This window comes from Lactuca virosa, chromosome 9, assembly GCF_052849685.1.
Source record: "Lactuca virosa cultivar CGN04683 chromosome 9, Lactuca_virosa_CGN04683_v6, whole genome shotgun sequence".
Taxonomy (NCBI): domain Eukaryota; kingdom Viridiplantae; phylum Streptophyta; class Magnoliopsida; order Asterales; family Asteraceae; genus Lactuca; species Lactuca virosa.
Window position 1 is genome coordinate 21,216,538 of NC_136434.1, and position 23,280 is coordinate 21,239,817.

The window sequence follows — 23,280 nt, forward strand, 5'->3', positions numbered from 1 at the left end:
TGAAAATCCATTCACATTAGGGTTTACATGGTGTAACCCTACATGTGACACACTATAAAAGGAACCTCATAGCAAGCAAAATCGGCCACTAATACAAGACAAGGAGGGCTAGCCGATTTTGTGATCAAAAGTGTTCTTCTCTCAAGTTATTCCAAGAGTTGTAGGTGTTGTGTGAAACATTTGAGGCATCGCATTTGGGGTGCTAGGCTCACAAGGTCTTAAGGAATCCAAGCTACAAGAAAAGGTATGTCATTCTACTAGTTTTTATATTACAAGTACCCCATGCCATGTTAGTTAGGATGTAAACCTTGGAAAATTCTTATTTGCATGAATATCAGAGAAAACATAGATACAAGGTTTCTAGGGTTGCATGTACACCTTAGGAGTGTTAGAATGCTCAAAACCCATCAAAGGAGATGCATAGGATTCCAGTGGTGTGTGATTTTCTGAAAGTCTTTCCCGAAGATCTTCCTGGATTTCCCCTGATAGACAAGTAGAGTTTAGGATAGACTTGTTACCAGAAACCACACCTATAGCAAAAGCACATTACCAATTAGCACCAACGGAGATAAAGGAGATAACGATACAACTTCAGGAGTTGTTGGACAGGGGTTTCATTAGACCTAGTTCATCACACTAGGGAGCTCCGGTGTTATTCGTGAAGAAAAAGGATGAGAGCATGAGGATGTGCATAGATTATAGAGAGCTGAATAAGGAAACAGTGAAGAGTAAGTACCCATTGCCAAGGATTGATGACCTGTTCGATCAGCTGCAAGGTGTGAGCTATTTCTCGAAGATCGATCTGAGTTCAGGATATCATCAACTAAAGGTGAGAGAACAGGATATAGAGAAGACTGCTTTCAGAACGAGATATGGACACTATGAGTTTTTGGTTATGTCATTCGGACTAACCAATGCTCCAACAACATTTATGGATTTGATTAATAGGTTTTGTAAACCTTTCCTCGACATATTTATAATAGTGTTCATAGATGATATTCTCGTATACTCGAAGAGTCAACAGGAGCATGACAAACACTTGCGCGAAGCGTTAGAAGTTCTGAAAAAGGAGAAGTTATACATAAAGTTCTCCAGGTGTGATTCTTGGATTCAGGAAGTCCAATTCTTGGGTCATTTGGTTAACCAATAAGGAATAATGGTTGACCCAACAAAGATCGAAGCTATGATGAAGTGGGAACGACCAAAAAGTTCCACCAAGATTCGAAGTTTTCTAGGATTAGATGGATATTACAGAAGGTTTATCGAAGGCTTTTCTTCGATAGCTGCTCCATTGACAGATTTGATCCATAAAGGAGCTACATATACATGGAGTGAGAAGCACGAAGAAGCTTTCGAGGAACTAAAGAAGAAGCTGTGTGAAGCACCGATTCTTTCTTTACCTTGCGGAGTTGAAGACTTCGCAGTTTATAGTGATGCGTCTGGAGTTGGGTTAGGTTATGTTCTGAACCAACAAGATAAAGTAATCGCTTATGCATCTTGACAACTGAAAGAACACGAGAATAAATATCCCACTTATGATATGGAGTTGGCAGCGTTAGTATTTGAATTAAAGATATGGAGGCATTATCTTTATGGCATGAAGTGTAAGCTTTTCGATGATCATAAGAGTCTCTAATATCTCTTTGGTTAAAAGGAGTTGAATATGAGACAGCGACGCTGGCTAGAATTACTCACGGATTATGACTGCGAGATACTTTACCACCCTGGTAACGCAAATGTCGTAGCAGATGTTTTGAGTAGAAAGATAAATACGAAGAGAAAAAGGCAAAAAGCATTGAGGATTGAAATTGTCTCATCAATTTTCGAAAGTATCAAGAAGGCTCGGGAAGAATCTTTGGAAGGAGATAACTGAAAGGAAGAGCGTTTAGGCAAAACGTTAGAATTCGGTATAAAAGGCCAAGGATTGAAGGTATTCCAAAACAGTATTTGGGTGCATAAGATGGGAGGAATGAGGGATCTTCTGATGGAAGAAGCTCACAAGACCATGTACTCGATTCATCAAGGCAGCACCAAGATGTATAGTGATTTAAAACCTTATTCCTGGTGACCGACGATGAAGCTCGATGTTGCAAAGTATGTTGGTGAGTGTGTGACCTGCACAAGAGTTAAGGCACAACATCAGAAATTGTATGGGAGTTGGGATCCTTTACAGGTACCCATGGGTAAATGGGAAGACGTCACCATGGATTTTGTGACTAAACTACGTAGGACGAAGAGTATTCACGACATGATTTGGGTAATCATAGATCGATTGACAAAGAGTGCACATTTCATAACAGCCAATGAGAGATGTTCTATGGATAAGTTTGCAGATGTCTACGTGAAAGAGATAGTAAGACTTCATGGTGTTCCCTTAACGATTGTGTCAGATTGCGACAGTCGTTTCACATCAAGGTTTTGGAACAACCTACAAGAAGAAATAGGTAAGAAGTTGTGTTTGAGTACAACATACCATCCACAGACTGATGGTCAGAGTGAAAGGACAATTAAACACTGGAAGATATGCTAAGAGCATGTACCTTGGAATTTCAAGGTAACTCGGATGAGCATCTACCCATATTAGAGTTTTCCTATAACAATAATTACCATTCAAACATTAAGATGACACCTTATAAAGCCTTGTACGAAAAGAAGTGTCGTACGCCGTCTTGTTGGCTTGAAGCTGGAGAAAAGCAGTTCATGGGACCGAAGATAGTCCATCAGACAGCTGGAAAACTAAAGGTAATTAGAGAAAGGATGTTAGCTCAAGGTCGCCAAAAGAGTTATGCTGACAATAAGCGACGACCAATGACCTTTGAAAAAAAAATTGTTCTTTCAAAAGATTTTATTAATTCCTCAGTTTGAGTTCAGACACACCCAAGAGTGTGCCCAAATCCCTCAAACCAATGCTCTGATACCAACTTGTAACATCCCAAAAATACTAAGTAACAATTTCATTTTAGATCAACCAAAACCATTAATTTTTTTTTTTCAGAAGATAGCCAGAGTAAAAGTATTCTCAAAACATGAGAGTAAAATCATAAACAGTCGATGCAGAATAAATATCCAGGGAATGCAGTGCGATCAAGCCGGACCCTTCCCTTTGGAACCAGAAATACTTGAAAACATTTAAAACATAAACCGTAAGCACAAAGCTTAGTGATTTCCCAAAAATACCACATACCATAAATATCAGTGGGCCCAACTTTAGGGGTATGTCGACCCATGTGATTGTTATGATCCAACCATAGTCTTATAATCACTTCCGTTGCTACAGCCCAACTGCAGTCTTTCCTGCCATGATCCAACCATGGTTTCCCATATAAGTGTTGTGATCCAGCCATAATATTTCATATAATGTCGTGATCCAACCACAGTCTTTCATGCAAGAGTCACACAGACAATCTAGCAACCTACATAGTATAGCGAGAAGACTCGCCTCACACTCGAAGTTAAACAACTACAGCTTGGAAAGTGCATTAGAAATATCCAAGGTCAAACCTTATTCCACACTCTAAGACTAGCAATTTGACCAAAAGTCAATGGTCAAAATCAATGTTAATTGACCCCCACATAGTCGCCTACCCATGGTCACGTTGTGGCAATATCAAGACAAAAGTCGTGGATCCCTTCTTTCCCTACGTCGTGGTAGCCAACTTTCCACGTCGTGGTCACCGTTTGAGGACATCTTAATGGATTAAGCTCTCAATCCGTTAACCCCTAAATTCATACTTACCAAAAGGCTTCTTGGGACCCTAAAGGTCCATAAAAATCCAAACTTTATGGACATTGTAACATCCTAATTTTACAAATAAAATTGATTTTAATTAGGTTAAAAACACCATTTTTGTAAAACCCAAGTTACGAAAACCCATTTGTTCAAAAATACATTTGTTTGAAAATCAGAGTATAAGAAATGTGGAGTCTCCAATGTTGCTGATGGGGTATGTACAATCACACCTTTGCCTTCCCACAAACACGAAAGGTACCTAAAAAACATTTAATCCACAATTGTAAGCCAAAGCTTAGTGAGTTCCCCCAAAGTACCACATACCACAATATACATACAATGCATGCACACATGAGCCTTTAGTCTGTATGGCCCACCTCACAATGCCTACAACATGCCTGGATCGCTCCCGAGAACATGCAATTGTCCCTTACATGGCCTACAACCCATCATTGGTCCACCCGGGTATGTTGGCCTACCACACACAGCAGGACCACCTCAACCCCCATCCAACCACAATATATCGACATATAAACAAGAAATCAAATAAACACATGTAACTATCTACACTAGTCTACTTGTAAAACAACCCACCATCGCCTACCAGGCCTTACTCTATGCCACTACTGGGAGATCTCTAAGGAATGCATATTGATCGAGGCCGTTGTCTCGGTCAAAAATAAACCAACTAACCTAAGTAGATAGGGTAAGTCGGGTCGAATCCACAAGGAGTTCGTGGTTAAACTTTGTGTCAAAGCAATAAATAAAAAGAAAAGTATTACTAGCAATTGTCACGAAAAAGATTAAAACAAAATTCAAACAAAAGCTTGGAAATTTATTAATTAAAAATAAAAATCTCAATGAGAAAACTAGAGTACTCCCGGTTCAGTTATGGACAGTTTAGATTCACACACTTTCTTCCCTAGAATCCTAATTCAATTACATAGATGCAATTGGGGTTGATTAACTTGTAACACATAGTTTTGGGTACACTAGATGTTCATTCAACTAGTTGTCTTACTCATTTATGTCTAAATGGATTAGGGACAATTAGTGAACTACCAATAAAATGTCTTACAACTACCTATTACCGCATTAACATTCAATATCATAAGTTGGAATAATATATGTTGATTCAATCACTTGTCTTTATTTCTAAACTAATTGAACTTGGAACAAATGATGAATTGACAACAGACTATCTTAATTATGACATCAAACAATTCATACAACCCAATTTCACTTATCATTACCAAAGATCATCATATGAAGCATAAAATAACAATTGACATTAATCAGAATCAAGTAATAATAAAGTGTGTTCATCCAAAAGTCATAAACATCCCCGGAAGTAACCCTAACGGTTTAGCCTTCCATTGAGTTCATAAAACAAATAACTTGATTAAAATGAATAAAATGCATAATAGAATTCATAAACAAACGTAGAATCATCGAACAAATGTAGCCTAATGATTATCAAAGTATAGAACAAATAAACCTTGGGGAAGAAGAAATAGTTCTGGAAAATAAAGAATTGATGAAGATTAACCAATGAAACGATCTTCACTTATAGCTTGATGATGAATTGAATCGAATCTTGCCTTGAATCCGGATTGAAATGGAATGGACTTGTGTTTCCAAATGTTTCCAAGGGTTTTAGAAGCCTTAAAAACACAGGAAAAACTCTGAAAATCGCAGGTGGTAACCCCCAAAACGAATGCACAAGTCCCTATTTATATTATTTGACAGAAAAGAGTGAAATTAGGCGATGTGGGACGTTGGACGTCCTAGGAGACGTCTTAGACGTTGTGTATAACGCCCAAGCGTTCTTTGTACGTCCTAACATGTCTTCTGCCGTCCTTGAAATACACTAAAAAATGGCCAAAAACGTCCGACGTCTTAGGAGACGTCTTAGACGCGTTCTAGGACGCCCTTCCTTGATTTCCAAACTTTCCGAAACACACCGTTCCAACACGGGACGTCCCTAAAACGCCAAAACGTCCTAGGGGACGTCTTAGACGCCATGTAAGACGTCGACGGGGTTCTTCCTTCTTTTCTGCTCTGAAATAACGACGAAATGCTGACCGTTTGACCTGGACGTCCTAGGGGACGTCTTAGACGCCTGGAGGCGTCCTTCATATTTCGTGCAAGTTTTGGTGGTCAAAACGACATAACTAGCAGAAACACAAAACACAAAAGTTGTAGCAAATCTTGTCTAGTTTCCAGAAATTCTTTACTCATGTCAATCGGAGCTCCAGAACTTGAGATATGACTAAAACATTGAAGCATGGTCAATTTTCCCAGCAACGTTTCATCATTCCTTTAGCAATCCGTTTTACTTGCAGGTTCCGCCCACTTTTAGTACAATATATTGACCTGCATATGAAGTTCAACAACTCATCAAAGTAGTGTCATTCTTGGACAATTATACATCAATTCAACAGATTTATGACAATTTAGTACATTCATAAAATGGACTTATCACATATTTATATGTAACCATAAGTAAGATAGACATTTGAACAGGTGATCCTACTCTAGAGATACAACCAAACAAGAAACAGGCAAGAAAGCCTAGATCAAATGTAACACCCATAAAAATCATGCCAATTTAAAACTTTTAAAACATTTAAAACCATTAAGTTATTACAATTTGTTTTCAAAAGAGTTTAAACATCAGAGTATCCCATAATCAAATCATGAAAATATAAGGAGGTGCACGATCACGCCTTCGCCTTCCCGCGATCATCAAAAGTACCTGAAACAAAATCAACAACTGTAAGCCCGAAGCTTAGTGAGTTCCCCCAAAATACCAACGCCATACAGATATAACCATATCATATAAACAAACACAACATGCATAATGAGCCATCAGCCTGACTGGACCGCCTCACAGGCCATTAGTCTATCTGGACCGCTCTCCGAGCCATCGACACGTCTGGACTGCCTCTCAGGGCCTTCAGCCTATCCGGACCGCTCGCCGTGCCTTCAGCCTGAATAGTATGCCCTAGTCGGGTCTGTAGTCTATCCGGTCCGCCCTGGGTATCTTGGCCTACAACACAAAGCATGGACCTGCCTCAACCCAATCTCCCAAACCAACAAACATGTGCACATAATATCATACGCTAGCTAGCAAGTACAAATAGTCATACATATCTAACAGATCACTAATCATGGCAACCATCCTATAACCAGGATACCGATCTAACCGAACACTAACATAGCAACCATCCTATAATCAAGATACTGATCTAACGGATCATTAACATAACATAATCCTATAACTAGGATACCGATCTAACAGATCACCAACATAACAACCATCTTATAACCAGGATACAAATCATAAAGGGTCGGCCTTAGTGCAGTAGACCTTGTTGATATAGTGAGAATAACTCACCTCACGATGTCGAATTGTAGTGATAAGATCAAACTCCCGAATCACTATCACGAACTCAACCACCTATAACCACCATAGGACCAAGTCCATCATAATCCCAAATTACCAAAATACCCTCAAAAGTCCAACTGGTCAACCTTGGTCAAAGACAAAGTCAACGATCAAAGTCAACAGTCCATGTTGACCCGACTCGTCGAGTGCAGCTAGCAATTCGTCGAATTCCTTAAGAACTCAGGAATCATCAAAACCCTAATTGACTCGCCGAGTTTCCAACCAACTCGTTGAGTCCATGCGTGTCCAAAAGTCAGGAAAACCCTAACTGACTCGTCGAGTCTTCTTACTGACTCGCCGAGTTCATGCAGGACCAATACAGGCAATCTTCATCCGACTCGCTGAGTCGGCTATGCGTCTCGTTGAGTCCCTTCAGTCCAAATCTCATCCAGACGTTTTTAAGCTACCCCAAAGCTTCATATTGCAGATCTAACCTCCTAGGCCATGGTTTCCACGTAAAGTTGCAAACTTTACATACATGCATGGTCCTAAATGCCAAAACCAAACTAAGGGAAATGATTAACAGTAACTCTCGTGTTTCTAGGCTAGGCATTAATGATGATGTAATAGTCTAGGTTAACCTTTGTAACCCGTTTTGAAATAATGTATTATTTGAGTATTATGTGTTTTATGTTTAATTGTTGTGACTTGATAAATTAAAGATAAAAATTAAAATTAAAATAAAATATTAGATAAACCTAATATCTATGAAGGAAGTTATAGTGGTCGTGAAAAGGATTCCAGATATATAAAGAATGCTGAAATCCGAGTTATAACGAAGAAGTTATGACCTGTCGAAGTTTCGCGACAGAACCGATACGACACTGCGTGACGTAAATAGTGAATTTACGATAGAACGATTTTTAGCCTTAGTGATCGAAACGAAAGTCGTAGAGTTCGTTAAACCGAGAGCGTGCATAAAAAGAACGCCCAAATATGACTTTGTATGAGGAAGTTATGAATTTTCTAAGTTTCGACTTAGCAGTATGCAACCCAAAACTCGAAATTTAGATCGAGTGATTTTTAGCCAAAACAATATAAACAAGAATCGAAGATCTCGTCGATATTAGTGCAACGGTAAAAAGACAGACGAAAACGGGCGTCGGATGAAGAAGTTATGAATTTTTAACGGACTTTTCCTGTCCCATCCTGTTAAAAATATAACTTTAAAAATAAAGTCAAAATTAGCCGACGGAATCTGAACGAAATCTATAGAGCATAGTCTCACCTACGCGTGGATATAAAGAACGTCAAAAACGGAGTTCGTATGCGAAAGTTGCGACTTTTTGAAATTTGGAAAATGGGAGTACGCCCAGCGTACTCGTGTGTGTGATCCGGAGTTGGCCACGTTGCCTACTTCCTTGCATGTGACACGTATCTAGTACCATCAACACATCTGATGCCACACATCACCCTACGCCCAGCGTACGAAGGCTTACGCCCCGCGTAGAGCACCGTTGACCAGTACGCCCAGCGTACACCATATTTACGCCCAACGTAATGCTGAGCCTCGGGCACTATAATAGCCCCCAATGCCATTTGATTTTAGGTTGCAAACTTCCATTCTCCCACCCAATATTTTCTTCTATACTGCAAAAATTACCCTCAAGCCTATTTTATCATTCTAGCATCATAAGCAAGTCCCGGAGAGCCCGAAGATCTCGAGAAAAATAGTTTTCGAGCCGAAACTCTGCCCACGTGAAGTCCGGTTTTTGAGAAAACATCCCGGTTTCATCGAATAAAATTGTTTTAAGAGACGAAGTGCTGTCCAATCATCGTCTTATCATGTGAGTGTGTAGTCACTTTCATCTTACACATAAATATGAAGTATTTTCTATAAAATACGTGTTATGTGTAATTATATTGTTTGTTTATTTGAGATGGGTGTTGAATAGATGTTTTATACAAGTTTTAAATTGTATATGTATTTTTATCTACAAATATGTTGGGTAAAACATGGGTAGATGAAATAGTTGATGTATGTTAAAATGATGAGAGGTTTCGATGTTGTTGCTGTTGTTGTTGTTGTTGTAGTCATCTAGCGGAGTATAGATGACGACCACGGACCTTTCTAGACAGTCCAGTGGAACGCTAGCATGTTCGCAACCTGTAGGTGTTGGTGAACTATATGTTCATTGGTATACTCCATCCCCTATATGCTCACCAGGCTCCCAAGCTATATGAAATTAATAAATTTATTTTTTGTTGGTATACTCATCCAAACTATATGAAATTAGTAAATTTATTTTTTGTTGATGAATTTAATAAATTTATTATTATTTGTGGGTTGAAAACCCTATATGCTCACCAGGCTCCCAGGCCTGACCCACTCAACTTCTTATATTACAGGTAGTGGACCCAGAACATAGTTTGGATGATGACGATGGATTTTTGGATTATAGGCCAGTAGTTGTAAATAACTGTTGTAAGGTTTATAATGTACTGTTTATGCTTTTGGTCTGTATCGGAACATGACATCCCGAGGTTTTGATATATAATGAAAATACATATTTCTTTAAGAAATGTTTTGATAATTTTTTTTATCATATTTTGTTTTGGGGACAAATTCCGCAACATCTTTTAAAAAGATTACTCTGATTTTATTTTAAAAGCATAAATTAAATCGGTCTTTTCTAGCAGAGAAATTTGGGGTTGTCACAGTTGGTATCAGAGCATTAGTTTAAGCGAACTAGGAATTTGTAGGATTTCTAGACTTAAACTTAGAATGCTAAGTGATGATCGTGAGATGAGTGTCTATCATATTTTAGACACGAGCACTAGTATATTTTAGGAAAGATGCCTAAAATACTTTTATGTGCTAAATGCTTTATGTTTGCCATATATGCCATTATTTGTTCGGATCTATGGTCTGTTGCCGACCGGATCTGGAAACCTTATGTGTTTAGGATTCTAAGCGTATGACTACGATATTAGAACTAACATGTAAACGTTTCAGAGTGATAAGGAGAATTTAAAAATCTATCATGAATAAATATCTAAATTCGCCTTATTTGGTATATAGATCAAAATGGCGAGAACCCGAAGTGGAGCTGGAAATGCAGATAGAAATCAGCAACCTCAACCCCAAGTGGTGGAACAGGTGCCAATAGTAGAAGCTGCACCAGAACCCATCACAATGGCTGGAGTACAAGCCATGATTCAGACAATGATGGCTGAACAAAGGGAGGAAATGAGGCAAATATTGATGAACAACATGAGTGAACCTTTAATTCCTGTTGAACAACCTGAATTAAATGACAGTCAGTCTGGGGAAGAAACTACAGTAGATCTATTGGTCAAACTGAACCGCTTGTGGTTAGGAGAAATAACCCGAAGATCTTCCTGGATTACCCTCTGATCGACAAGTAGAATTCCGTATCGACTTGTTACCAGGAACAATGCTAATAGCAAAAGCACCATATCGACTAGCACCAACAGAGATGAAGGAGCTTATGACACAACTTCAGGAATTATTGGACAAAGGTTTTATTCGACCTAGTTCATCACCCTGGGGAGCTCCGGTGTTATTCGTGAAGAAGAAAGATGGGAGCATGAGAATGTGCATAGATTACAGAGAGCTGAATAAGGCAACAATAAAGAATAAGTATTCGTTGCCAAGGATTGATGACCTGTTCGATCAGCTACAAGGTTCAAGCTATTTTTCAAAGATCGACCTAAGGTCAGGATATCATCAGCTAAAGGTGAGAGAGCAGGATATAGAGAAAACTGCTTTCAGAACATAATATGGAAACTACGAGTTTTTGGTTATGTCATTTAGACTAACCAATGCTTCAGCAGCATTCATGGATTTGATGAATAGGGTTTGTAAACCCTTCCTCGATAAATCAGTGATAATGTTCATAGATGACATTTTGATTTACTCGAAAATCCAAGAGGACATTGGCAAACACTTGCGGGAAGTGTTAGAAGTCTCAAAGAAGGAGAAGATGTATGCTAAGTTCTCCAAATGTGATTTTTGGATTCAAGAAGTCCAATTCTTGGGCCATGTGGTCAACCTAGAAGGGATAATGGTTGATACAACAAATATTGAAGCTGCGATGAAGTGGGAACAACCGAAAAGTCCCACGGAGATCCGAAGCTTTTTAGGATTAGCTAGATATTACTGAAGGTTTATCCAAGGCTTTTCTTCGATCGCTACTCCATTAACAGCTTTGACCCACAAAGGAGCTACTTATACATGGAGTGAGAAGCACTAAAAAGCATTCGAGTTGCTAAAGAAGAAATTATGTGAAGCACCGATTTTTTCTCTACCCGACGGAGTTGAAGATTTCGCTGTCTATAGCGATGCGTCTGGTGTTGGGTTGGGTTGGGTTGCGTTCTGACCCAAAGAGAAAAGGTGATCGCGTATGCATCTCGAAAGTCGAAAGAGCATGAAAAGAACTACCCCACTCATGATCTGGAGTTGGCAGCGGTAGTATTTGCTCTAAATATATGGATGCATTACCTCTATGGCACGAAGTGCAAACTTTTCACTGATCATAAGAGTCTCCAATATCTCTTTAATCAGAAAGAATTGAATATGAGGCAAAGACGCTGGCTAGAGTTACTCAAAGACTACGACTGTGAAATACTTTACCACCCCGGTAAAGCCAATGTTGTCGCTGATGCTCCCAGTCGGAAAGTCAATCTTGAAATAAAAAGGCATAGAGCGTTGAGAATAGAAGTTGTCTCGACAATTGTGGAAAGTATAAAGAAAGCTCAAGAGGAAGCTTTAGATAAAAATGACCGAAAAGAAGAACGTTTGGGCAAACCGTTAGTGTTCGATACAAACGGTCAAGGACTGAAGGTATTCCAAGATAGGATTTGGGTACCTAAGACGGGAGGAATAAGAGATCTTCTGATGGAAGAAGCTCACAAGACCATGTACTCGACTCATTCCGGCAGCACAAAAATGTATAGGGATATGAAACCCTACTACTGGTGGCCGACGATGAAGCTCGATGTTGCAAAGTATGTGGCCGAATGTGTGACATGTGCGAGGGTTAAGGCACAACATCAGAAACCGTATGGGAGTTTATAACCTTTACCTGTACCCATAGGTAAATGGGAAGACATCACTATGGATTTTGTAACTAAACTGCCCAGAACAAAAAGCGGTCACGACATGATTTAGGTTGTCGTTGATCGGTTTACTAAAAGTGCACATTTCATAGCAGCCAATGAGAAGTGGTCTATGGAAAAACTTGCAAAGGTTTACGTGAAAGAGATAGTGAAAGCACATGGTGTTCCCCTGACGATTGTGTCAGATCGCGATAGTCGTTTCACGTCGAGGTTTTGGAGAAGTCTACAAGAGGAATTGGGTACGAAATTGTGTCTAAGTACAGCCTACCATCCGCAAACTGATGGTCAGAGCGAATGAACGATTCAAACGTTGGAGGATATGCTAAGAGCATGTACCCTGGAATTCCAAGGTAACTGGGATGAACATTTACCTCTGGTAGAATTTTCCTATAATAATAGTTTCCACGCAAGCATCAAGATGGCACCTTACCAAGCTTTGTATGGAGAAAAGTGTAGATCGCCGCCGTGTTGGCTGGAAGCTGGGGAAAAGCAGTTTATGGGACCTGAGATAGTCCATCAATCTGCTGAAAAGTTAAAAGTGATTAGGGAAAGGATGTTAGCAGCTCAAGATCGTCAAAAGAGCTATGCTGACAAGAAAAGACAACCGATAATATTCGAAGTTGGAGATTCGGTTTTACTTAAAGTCTCACCGTGGAAGAGACTTATAAGATTTGGTAAAAGAGGAAAGTTGAGTCCAAGGTTTACTAGACTGTTTAAAGTTATTCAGAGGATTGTGAACCAAGCTTACAAGCTAGAACTACCAGAAGAACTAGATGGTATTTATAACACTTTCCACGTGTGTTATTTGAGGAAGTTCACGGGAGAAGTTCCCGACATAATTCCAATTTCTGAATTAAGGTTGGATGAAAGCAAGAAGTTAATCGAAGAACCAGAGGCAATCGTTGACCGTAAGACCAAGACGTTACGACGCAAAATGGTCGATTTAGTGCTTGTGAGATGGAAACATACAAATGGGCCAAATCTCACCTGGGAAACGGAGAGTGACATGATGAGTCGCTATCCGCATTTGTTTGTTGATGTGTGATTCCGGGGACGAAATCATCCTAAGGGGGAGAGAATTGCAACGCCCGTGTTTCTAGGCTAGACATTAATGATGATGTAATAGTCTAGGTTAACCTTTGTAACCTGTTTTGAAATAATGTATTATTTGAGTATTATGTGTTTTATGCTTAATTGTTGTGACTTGATAAATTAAAGATAAAAATAAACATTAAAATAAAATATTAGATAAACCTAATATCTATGAAAGAAGTTATAGTGGTCGTGACAAGGATTCTAGATATACAAAGAATATTGAAATCCGAGTTATAATGAAGAAGTTATGACTTGTCGAAGTTTCGCGACAGAACCGGTACGACACTGCGTGACGTAAATAGTGAATTTACGATAGAACGATTTCTAGCCTTAGTGATCTAAACGAAAGTCGTAGAGTTCGTTAAACCGAGAGCGTGCATAAAAAGAACGCCCAAATCTGACTTCGTATGAGGAAGTTATGATTTTTCTAAGTTTCGACTTAGCAGTATGCAACCCAAAACTCGAAATTTAGATCGAGTGATTTTTAGCCGAAACAATCTAAACTAGAATCGAAGATCTCGTCGATATTAGTGCAACGGTAAAAAGACAAACGAAAACGGACGTCGGATGAAGAAGTTATGAATTTTTAACGGACTTTTCCTGTCCCGGCTTGTTAAAAATATAACTTTAAAAATAAAGTCAAAATTAGCCGACAGAGTCCAAACGAAAGTTGTAGAGCATAGTCTCACCTACGCGTGGATATAAAGAACATCAAAAACGGAGTTTGTATGCGAAAGTTACGAATTTTTGAAGTTTGGAAAATGGGAGTACGCCCAACGTACTCGTGTATGTGATCCGAAGTTGGCCACGTTGCCTACTTCCTCGCATGTGACACGTATCTAGTACCATCGACACGTCTGATGCCACGCATCACCCTACGCCCAGCGTACGAAGGCTTATGCCCCGCGTAGAGCACCGCTGAGCAGTACGTCCAGCGTACACCATATTTACGCCCAACGTAATGCTGAGCCTCGGGCACTATAAATAGCACCCGATGCCATCCGATTTTAGGTTGCAAACTTCCATTCTCCCACCCTATATTTTCTTCTATACTGAAAAAATTACCCCAAGCCTATTTTATCATTCTAGCATCATAAGCAAGTCTCGGAGAGCCCGAAGATCCCGAGAAAAATAGTTTTCGAGCCGAAACTCTGCCCACGTGAAGCCCAGTTTTTGAGAAAACATCCCAGTTTCATCGAAGAATATTGTTTTAAGAGACGAAGTGCTGTCCAATCATCGTCTTATCATGTGAGTGTGTAGTCACTTTCATCTTACACATAAATATGAAGTATTTTCTATAAAATACGTGTTATGTGTAATTATATTGTTTGTTTATTTAAGATGAGTGTTGAATAGATGTTTTACACAAGTTTTAAATTGTATATGTATTTTTATCTACAAATATGTTGGGTAAAACATGGGTAGATGAAATAGTTGATGTGTGTTAAAATGATGAGAGTCCTCAATGTTGTTGTTGTTGTTGTAGTCATCTTGCGGAGTATAGATGACGACCACATACCTTTCTAGACAGTCCAGTGGAACGCTAGCAGGTTCCCAACCTGAAGGTGTTGGTGAACTATATGTTCATTGGTGTACTCCATCCCCCTCATGGTTGCTTTATTTGACATAAATTGCTGAGGAATCCCTAAAGCAGTGTTGTCACCCCGATGAAAATCCTTAGACTAGGTCCCTTATGATAGGTGTTTAGGGACGTAAAGTGAGGATAGCGGGAATGGGTAATCAGGGTTATTGTTGGTTGATGAAATTGAAAAAATTTATTTTTGGTTGATGAATTTAATAAATTTATTATTATTTGTGGGTTGAAAACCCTATATGCTCACCAGGCTCCCAAGCCTGACCCACTCAGCTTTTTATATTACAGGTAGTGGAGCCAGAGCATGGTTTGGATGATGACGAGAGATTTTTGGATTATAGGCCAGTAGTTGTAAATAACTGTTGTAAGGCTTATAATGTACTGTTTATGCTTTTGGTCTGTATCGGAACACGACATCCCGAGGTTTTGATATATAATGAAAATACATATTTCTTTAAGAAATGTTTTGATAAATTTTTTTTATCATATTTTGTTTTGGGGACAAATTCCGCAGCATCTTTTAAAAAGATTACTCTGATTTTATTTTAAAAGCATAAATTAAATCGGTCTTTTCTGACAGAGAAATTTGGGGATGTCACATTAACCCAAGGAGAAAGGCCAATGCTTGCTAAATTTGATAACTTTATGGCTATAGGGACCAAGAGGAGTCCAGATTTGAAGTTGCAACTTCAGATCATGCCCAATACCCGAATTCACTCACAAATATGCTATAAATGGCCCTAAAGCTTTGCATGAGGAGATCTAGCTAAATATTAGTCAAGGTAACGACTTGTTACCTTCCAGATGATGCCAAGATGAAGTAGAGTCATATTTATAAGCTTATGTTTGCTCCAAGCTCCTTAGACTTCAAACCTTCTTCACAAAATGCACCAAAATCTCTCTTAAAATATCAAAAACACTCAAGAACAAGGTCTAGACTGATTAGGGTTTCTTCTGGCCGTCAAAAGGTGGTAAGGGGCTGGAGGAAAGGACTTAAGGTCCTTTAAATAGGGTGAAAACCCTAAAAATCAGGGTTTCATTTTCCTGCTCCTACTCGTCGAGTCGGGGTCCTCCGACTCGTGGAGTAGACCTTATAAAATATGTGGCCCGATCCACCTCTACACGACGAGTTGGGGGCAACCAACTCGTCGAGTAGGTCCAAGAATATGAATTAAACTTTTAAATTTTATAACTGGGAGTCGGGGTGTTACATCAAAAGTTTTCAGACTATCCTACGTGACTACATACAACCCCTAGGACACTACACTAGACGATCACCAACCTACTGGTACTCTAACCAGAAATCCACTAGTCTTGTATCTTGACATGCAAGGATATACAATGTGACATATAGTATAGCGAGGAAACTCACTAAATCAAAAACCCAAGAAAACACAACACGCTCACTCCCTGCACTACTGGCACCAAACAAAGCTATAAATTTAATCAATAACCTAATTCCTTTAAGTTTGACCCAAAGTTAAACTAGTAAAAAGTCAAAGGTCAACAAAAGTCAATAATTAACCTAGTTAACCCCCACGACGACGTGGATGACTATTGGCCACGTCATGGGAACATCAAGACAAAACAGTTACGAGATTGAGAACCACCACACCGTGGCAAGCATATTGTCACGTCATGGGAATTGGCAGACTGTCATAATTTTCATTAAGTGCTTAATCTATTAAGATATAAGCCCAAAACTTCAGATCCACTTCTTTCCAACGACTTAATGGATAAAGTTTCCAACTTTATCCATTAGGAATCCATTCCAAAGCTAGATCTACAACTCTAAATCTATTAAGTCCTTTATGAGGTAAAATCTTGAACAAGGACACAAAGTAACTCCAACTAAGGCTCATTTCCTCACTTAACAGAGCATATTGACCAAGATGGAGCCATGACAAGATCTGGAGTTCCTCTAACTCCAAGAGCAACCATAGAAGGGACCAAAACCACCCCAAAATAAGCTTAAAGTAGAATCTAGAATAAGGAATGACAGGGTATGAGATTTATACCTCCAATAGCTCAGAAATATGAAGAATATGATGGATCCAAACTGGTCCTTTTCTCCCTTGCACCAAAATGACCCTTCATGTTCCCCAAGCTCCTCTAAAATCCAAGAATATGGTCTTCAGCTAAGCAAACAAGCTCTCAAATCTTCATGGAGGCTAGGGTTTCGTATTCGAGGGTTGGAGGCTGAAGGCGATTTTCGTGATATTGTCCACTAGCCAAAACATATTTATTTCCATCCTAATATCGAAGGTATGCAAAACTCGGGGTTGTTAAGGATACGTTTGGTTATGGAAATATATTTTGTTTAACAAGTTTTTTTCTAACAAAAGTGAAAAAGTTTGAAAACTTGTTTGGTTTAATACTTCTTTTTCTAAAAGTTTTCCAAGAAAAAAGATTTTTTTAATTTTCTAATTACAAGTTACTTGTAAAATTGATAATTGTTGTTTTCCATGTTTTTATAATTTCATTTTCTTTTTCTAAAATATAAACACCCCCTACGTACCTAAACCTACACCCCCACCCCACCCTACCTCACCCCTACACCCACACCCACACCTACACGTCCCATACCACCCCATCCCCCAACCATACATCCACATATAGACCCACCATACATATATATTAAATTTTTGTTTCATTTTATGTTGAATTGTGTTAAGTATCATGTTATTTGAAATAACTAAAGTTGGATAAATTAATAGAAATTATACATTCGAGTATGGTTTCTAGTTTTCTTATATGGAAAAATGAAAAATCAATCAGTTTTAATAAGAGGTGATATATATATATATATATATATATATATATATATATATATATATATATATATATATATATATATATATATATATATACTAAAAACAAAAAGTGAAAATCCATTTATTTTTCTAAATTTCTTTTCAAAAAAACTAAAAATAGTTTTCCACAACCACACTAATCTAAAAAAAAAATCCTTATGGCAAGGAGATTGCAAATGGGATTCCATCTTTCTTTTTGGCCCAGCGACTAATATATTAGCTATAACATGATTTAAGGGATAATGATATAAAAACCTTTAAGTTTGATAGAAATATACAGATTTATCTTTTTGTGGATTTTAGGTTCACTAATTCCGAATAACACTAAAGCCAAACATTTCAGCCAAACTTATGAGTTTTAATGAACCAAAAAACCAAACTTAAGGGATTTTATGAACTAAAAAAGAAATTTAAAATTGAATATTTATGTCAAACGTAAATGCTTTAATGAACAAAAAATACATAAAAGGATAAAATCAAAAATAAAATTGCAAATATCCACCTAAAATCCACAAAAAGATAAATATATAAATTTATATCAAAATTAAGAGTTTTTACATCATTATCCTTTGAAGACTAAATACAAAATTTGTACTTTTTAAACAAAGTGTAAAACCAGAGAACTGTACTAAAACTGAACATTAACCAATACTTTAGGGGACATTGTGTAATTGTATTATTATACCGTAAAAACTAGGGTTCAGATTGCCGAAAATCATTTGAGCCCTCCAGTTGTTCTTCCTCTCCGTCTTCAATCTTCACCCATCACGACAAGCAGGTTTAAGGCTTTAAAACACTCCTCCGACGATTACTTGATTTGATTTGTTCTTAGCCAGATGTCGGATAAACGCAACATACAAGATCAGCAACGCAGATTGCTCGCTGAGAAGTACGAATTAAGGAGAAAACTGTACAAAGCGTTCTCTAAAGATACCGATCTTCCAAATGACGTGCGGGAGAAACATCGTTGTAAGCTGGCTGATTTGCCGAGAAACAGTTCGTTCACTCGAGCAGTGAATCGGTGTGTTTTCACTGGTCGTGCTCGTTCCGTTTATCAGATGTTTCGAGTTTCTCGTATCGTGTTTCGTGATTTAGCATCCCGAGGTCTTTTGCACGGAGTTAAGAAAGCGTCGTGGTAGAATCTTAGAGTCAATTTGAGAAACAGGTCAGCTTTTCCTGATCTGTTTGATAGACGATTGTTGTTGAATTAGCTACTGTTTTTTCTTTGCTTATAAGTCTTACTTGAATGCATTGTTGAAGCCGATCAAATAAGTGTCAATTGGTAGCTGATTCTGTTGAGTATTCCAGAACGGGAATCAGATTGGATATGTTGATTCTGTGAAACTTGGAACATGATATTGTGTTTTGATTAAACTGATTCTGTAAACTTGGAACTGGAAATTTGTTTGATTAACTTGATTCTGTTCCTTGTTAGCTAATTGTCTTAAAGTAGGACCTCTGGTGTCCTGTACTATCAATGCTGAAATTTGTTATTTGGATTAGTGATATGCACATTGATGATGTAGAGATGTTTTAGGGTTGAAGTTGTAAATCAGACATTTGTGAAGTGAATAGCTCTAGGCATTTGTCTAAAGAATCATAGATACATAAAGTCATTAAGTAAATGTTTGCACAGATATATATATATATATATATATATATATATATATATATATATATATATATAAATTTATTTCCATGACAGAGCGCCATTAACCCAAATCATTCATATCAAAAATATTATGCATGGATTGTTGACACTGAGATATTAGAAGCATTGAAATACCTTTTATTGTTTGGACGAGTTCTTGAGAGCTTTGGATAGAGAAAGAGGGGAAATAGTGTGTGCAATTATGATATTGTGTTAAGAATCAATCAACCCAGTGTTGAACTCACAAAGGCATAAATCCACTTGTAGTGTATGATTTGGATTTACAAGGCTAGAAAATGAAGAAAAATTATTGCATTTTTTTTGTCAAACCAACCTTCATATATAGCGGGTTCTTTTTAACTTTGGAATCCAGGATCCGTGAGACCCGTTTTCCAATTAAAATAGGTAAGAATCCAAATTTGAAAAACAATTCATAACTATACACATTTGACACAAATTTGATTCATATGTAGAAACAAGATTACAAGTATAATGGTTTCTGTATAATTGTCAAGCATTCTTTTTGTTCTCTTTTGTGATTGGATATGTGGCAAATCAATTTTCAGCAATGAGCCATGGCTCTCTTTGGATCATAATCTAAGCTTATTATTTTAGACTTTTAGTTTTTCAATTAGTTTTTTGTATTCCGGTTCTTTTCCTGCTTAAAAATTGATTATGTTTTTGTTATCACTGGCCCAGAACATGATCTAAAAATCCTTGTTCTATTTGTAAAAAACATGAAGTCTTATCAGAATTGTTTTGGCGTTTTGGCATCAAATATCTAAAGAATTGTCGAGAAAACAGTTGCTTGAAAAAATACAGTGATTTTGAACAAATCTCGAAAATGTAGATACAAAAGTGATCGTTTTTATTCTTGCAAATTGTAGAAAACGACAAGATAATGGTGTGAATTTGTAAAAAATTATATGCTTTTAATTAAGATTTGATTGGCAATCAGCATAAAGTTGGGTATTTTTTTGAATGATGAAGTGGTGAGAAAATGCCATGATGTCTATTCCATTATTGATAGCTCTCTATCAATAATAGCGGTGGATTGGTTTATTAGTAGGGGTGTGCACAAAACCGCACAAATCGCCCACACCGCACAGCATAATACGGTTTTCAATGTTCGCGGTGCGGTTCGTGGTTTGTAGTTTTTGTAAACCGCAATATGTGGTGCGGTTTGTGGTTTATGCTTACGTAAACGCGGTTCAAACCGCACCGCACCGCATTATATATAAGGTAAGATACATGTCTATTATTATTAATTATAAAAAACATTATTAATTTATTATGTACAACAAATTCTAACAAGTGCAAAATAGCAAATTGGTCGCTAAACAATGGGACAGTATACAACTATTCAGTTATAACAAATTCTAATCCATTTTTGTCTATTTATAAAGATACTTGACAGACAAATTAGGTATCAAACTATATTGATTATATTAAATCAGTATCTTTAAAAGAATAAAATTAAATTTATCATGGAAAAATATATCTATCTGGGTACAAACTCTATTTTGGATTTAGCCGACACATAACTTTCATTTTCACAATAGGATATTAAAATTGGTGGGAAAAGTAGCACTAATATATATCAAATTAATAACGATGTTAGGAATATTAAAACAATCGTTTACCACAGTTATATACAACTCGTTAATTGTTATATGATAAAAAAATCATTTAATCGTAGTTACATACTAATGCGTATAAAACTTGAATACACAATAACTTATTTGTTATTTGTTATTCACTAAACCGCACAAAAACCGCCCGCACCAAACCGCACCGCACCGCATAATGTGGTTTAGAACCTTAACGGTGCGGTTTGCGGTTTCCAAAAATCCCAAACCGCACATGCGGTGCGGTTTGCGGTTTTGACTCCAAACCGCACCGCGCACACCTCTAATTATTAGATAAAATAGCTACACGGTCTAATGAAAAGAAATTATTACTAAACTCATCATAATATCTGCATAACTTGTATTTACACACACACCTAAATAGTTTGAAGAGATTTCTAATTTAATAATGTTGGGTTCTGGGTAGCATGTAGTCCTTAACCTTCTTGGACCGATTACTAAAATGAGATCTTTGAATTTTTTTAATTTTTTGTACTTTTTAGAAATAAGTTACGTAACTTATAATATAATATATTTTTCGTGTTAAAAGGAATGGATCTACAAACCCCATGGAAAAAGAATGTATAAAAAGAATCGAAAAGGATAATGACATTTGTAACCTCATAACAACCTCCATAAATCCGTTTGTTAGAAGACAAAAGTTGGAAAGTGGTTAAATGAAGAGATATGTCGACAGAAAGATAAGAGGTGATGAGGGAGTGAAGCGAAAACTAAAAGCCTTCACATAATCACATGGGCAAACCATTCATTATTCATCAAGTGTCCTTATGCTGTTTTTACTCTTTTTCAACCTTATGGGACCAACACCAACCTACTTTCTCTTGTTTATCTCCTTTTACTTTGTCCACTAATAGATTAGTTCATGGACATTTTTGTCAATTCGTATGCTTCTTATTCATTCTCATTCTTTGATTTGACCCACCCCTTTATACTTTCTCCATCATTAGTTCAGGGTAATTTGTCAAAATACATGCTTTTTATTTCACAATTATAGCAATCTTTGACCCACCGTTTCTTGTTAACCCCTTTTTTATTTTATAGTTTGTCCATTGATTCGTTTAGGGGCACTTTTGTCGATTCCACCATACTTTTTATTTTACATTTGCACCAATATCTTCACACTTGCGTTTCATTATCAGTCTTCGACCCACTTTTTCTTGCTAAACTTCGATTACTTTAAGGGTAAGTTTTGTCACTTCACAACTTCTTTTACTATTTACTCAAATAATTGCCCCTTTTGTCTTTCATTCTCAATTATGGTCCCATGGAAGAACTCTTCAATCTCTACCCATGTTTTGGAATCTGGCATTGTCTATTGGAAGAACAAATTCATCTCTTTAATTTTGATTATCTAGATAGGTACAATAGGTTCTTTAACGTGTTAAATTGACTTCGGTTTAAGATCTTAATTTGACTTTGGGTCACGATGGATAATTTTAGTGTATGTTGAAATATGTTGGGTTGAACTAAAAACATATTGTATACATTTCTATAAAATACTTTTAATATTATTACTTATGATCACCAAGAACACAAGGAAGAAAATGATTACCAAGAACACAAGGAAGAAACAAAACATTGTTTTGTTGATTGGACTCTAGAAATTGTTGGTGTTGCTTTCATGGATACTAATAAAGAAATATATGTTTTGATCTTTAGTTTCTATATTGAAGGATATCCACTATAATTCAGGTAAAATTCAAAACCCTCTGGTTGTAGTTATTGGTTAATCAAGTTTGTTTGGTTGTGAGCGACTTTTTCAATTGAGAGCTTATGAAGTTCAACTCTCATTAGGAGACATAGGTGGTATTTAAGAGTATGTTAGTTTGTCGTTCCATAAAAAGAGTGGTCTAATTGGATCCTTGTTTTGGAAATTAGTTTTAAATCGTATTTTCGGACGTGTTTTAAATTGTTTGCTTAATTTTTATTTTATTTTTGTAAAAAAACTCAATAATTGTAACAGTGGTATCCAAGCCTTTGTATGATCTTTTGATTAACTTGAATTTTTTTTGTTTTATTTATTGCTTCCATAAGTGAATTAGAAGAAAAGAAACAATTTTCAAATCTTTTAAATATGTTTATATTTAACTTTTAATGGTTTGACTTTTATTTGACTGAGTATTAATGTTTTGTAAAATTCACATGGACTTTAATAACAAACCATCGAAACATTAGGATTTTTTTTTGAAACGACAATTCTAACCTACTCTTAAAT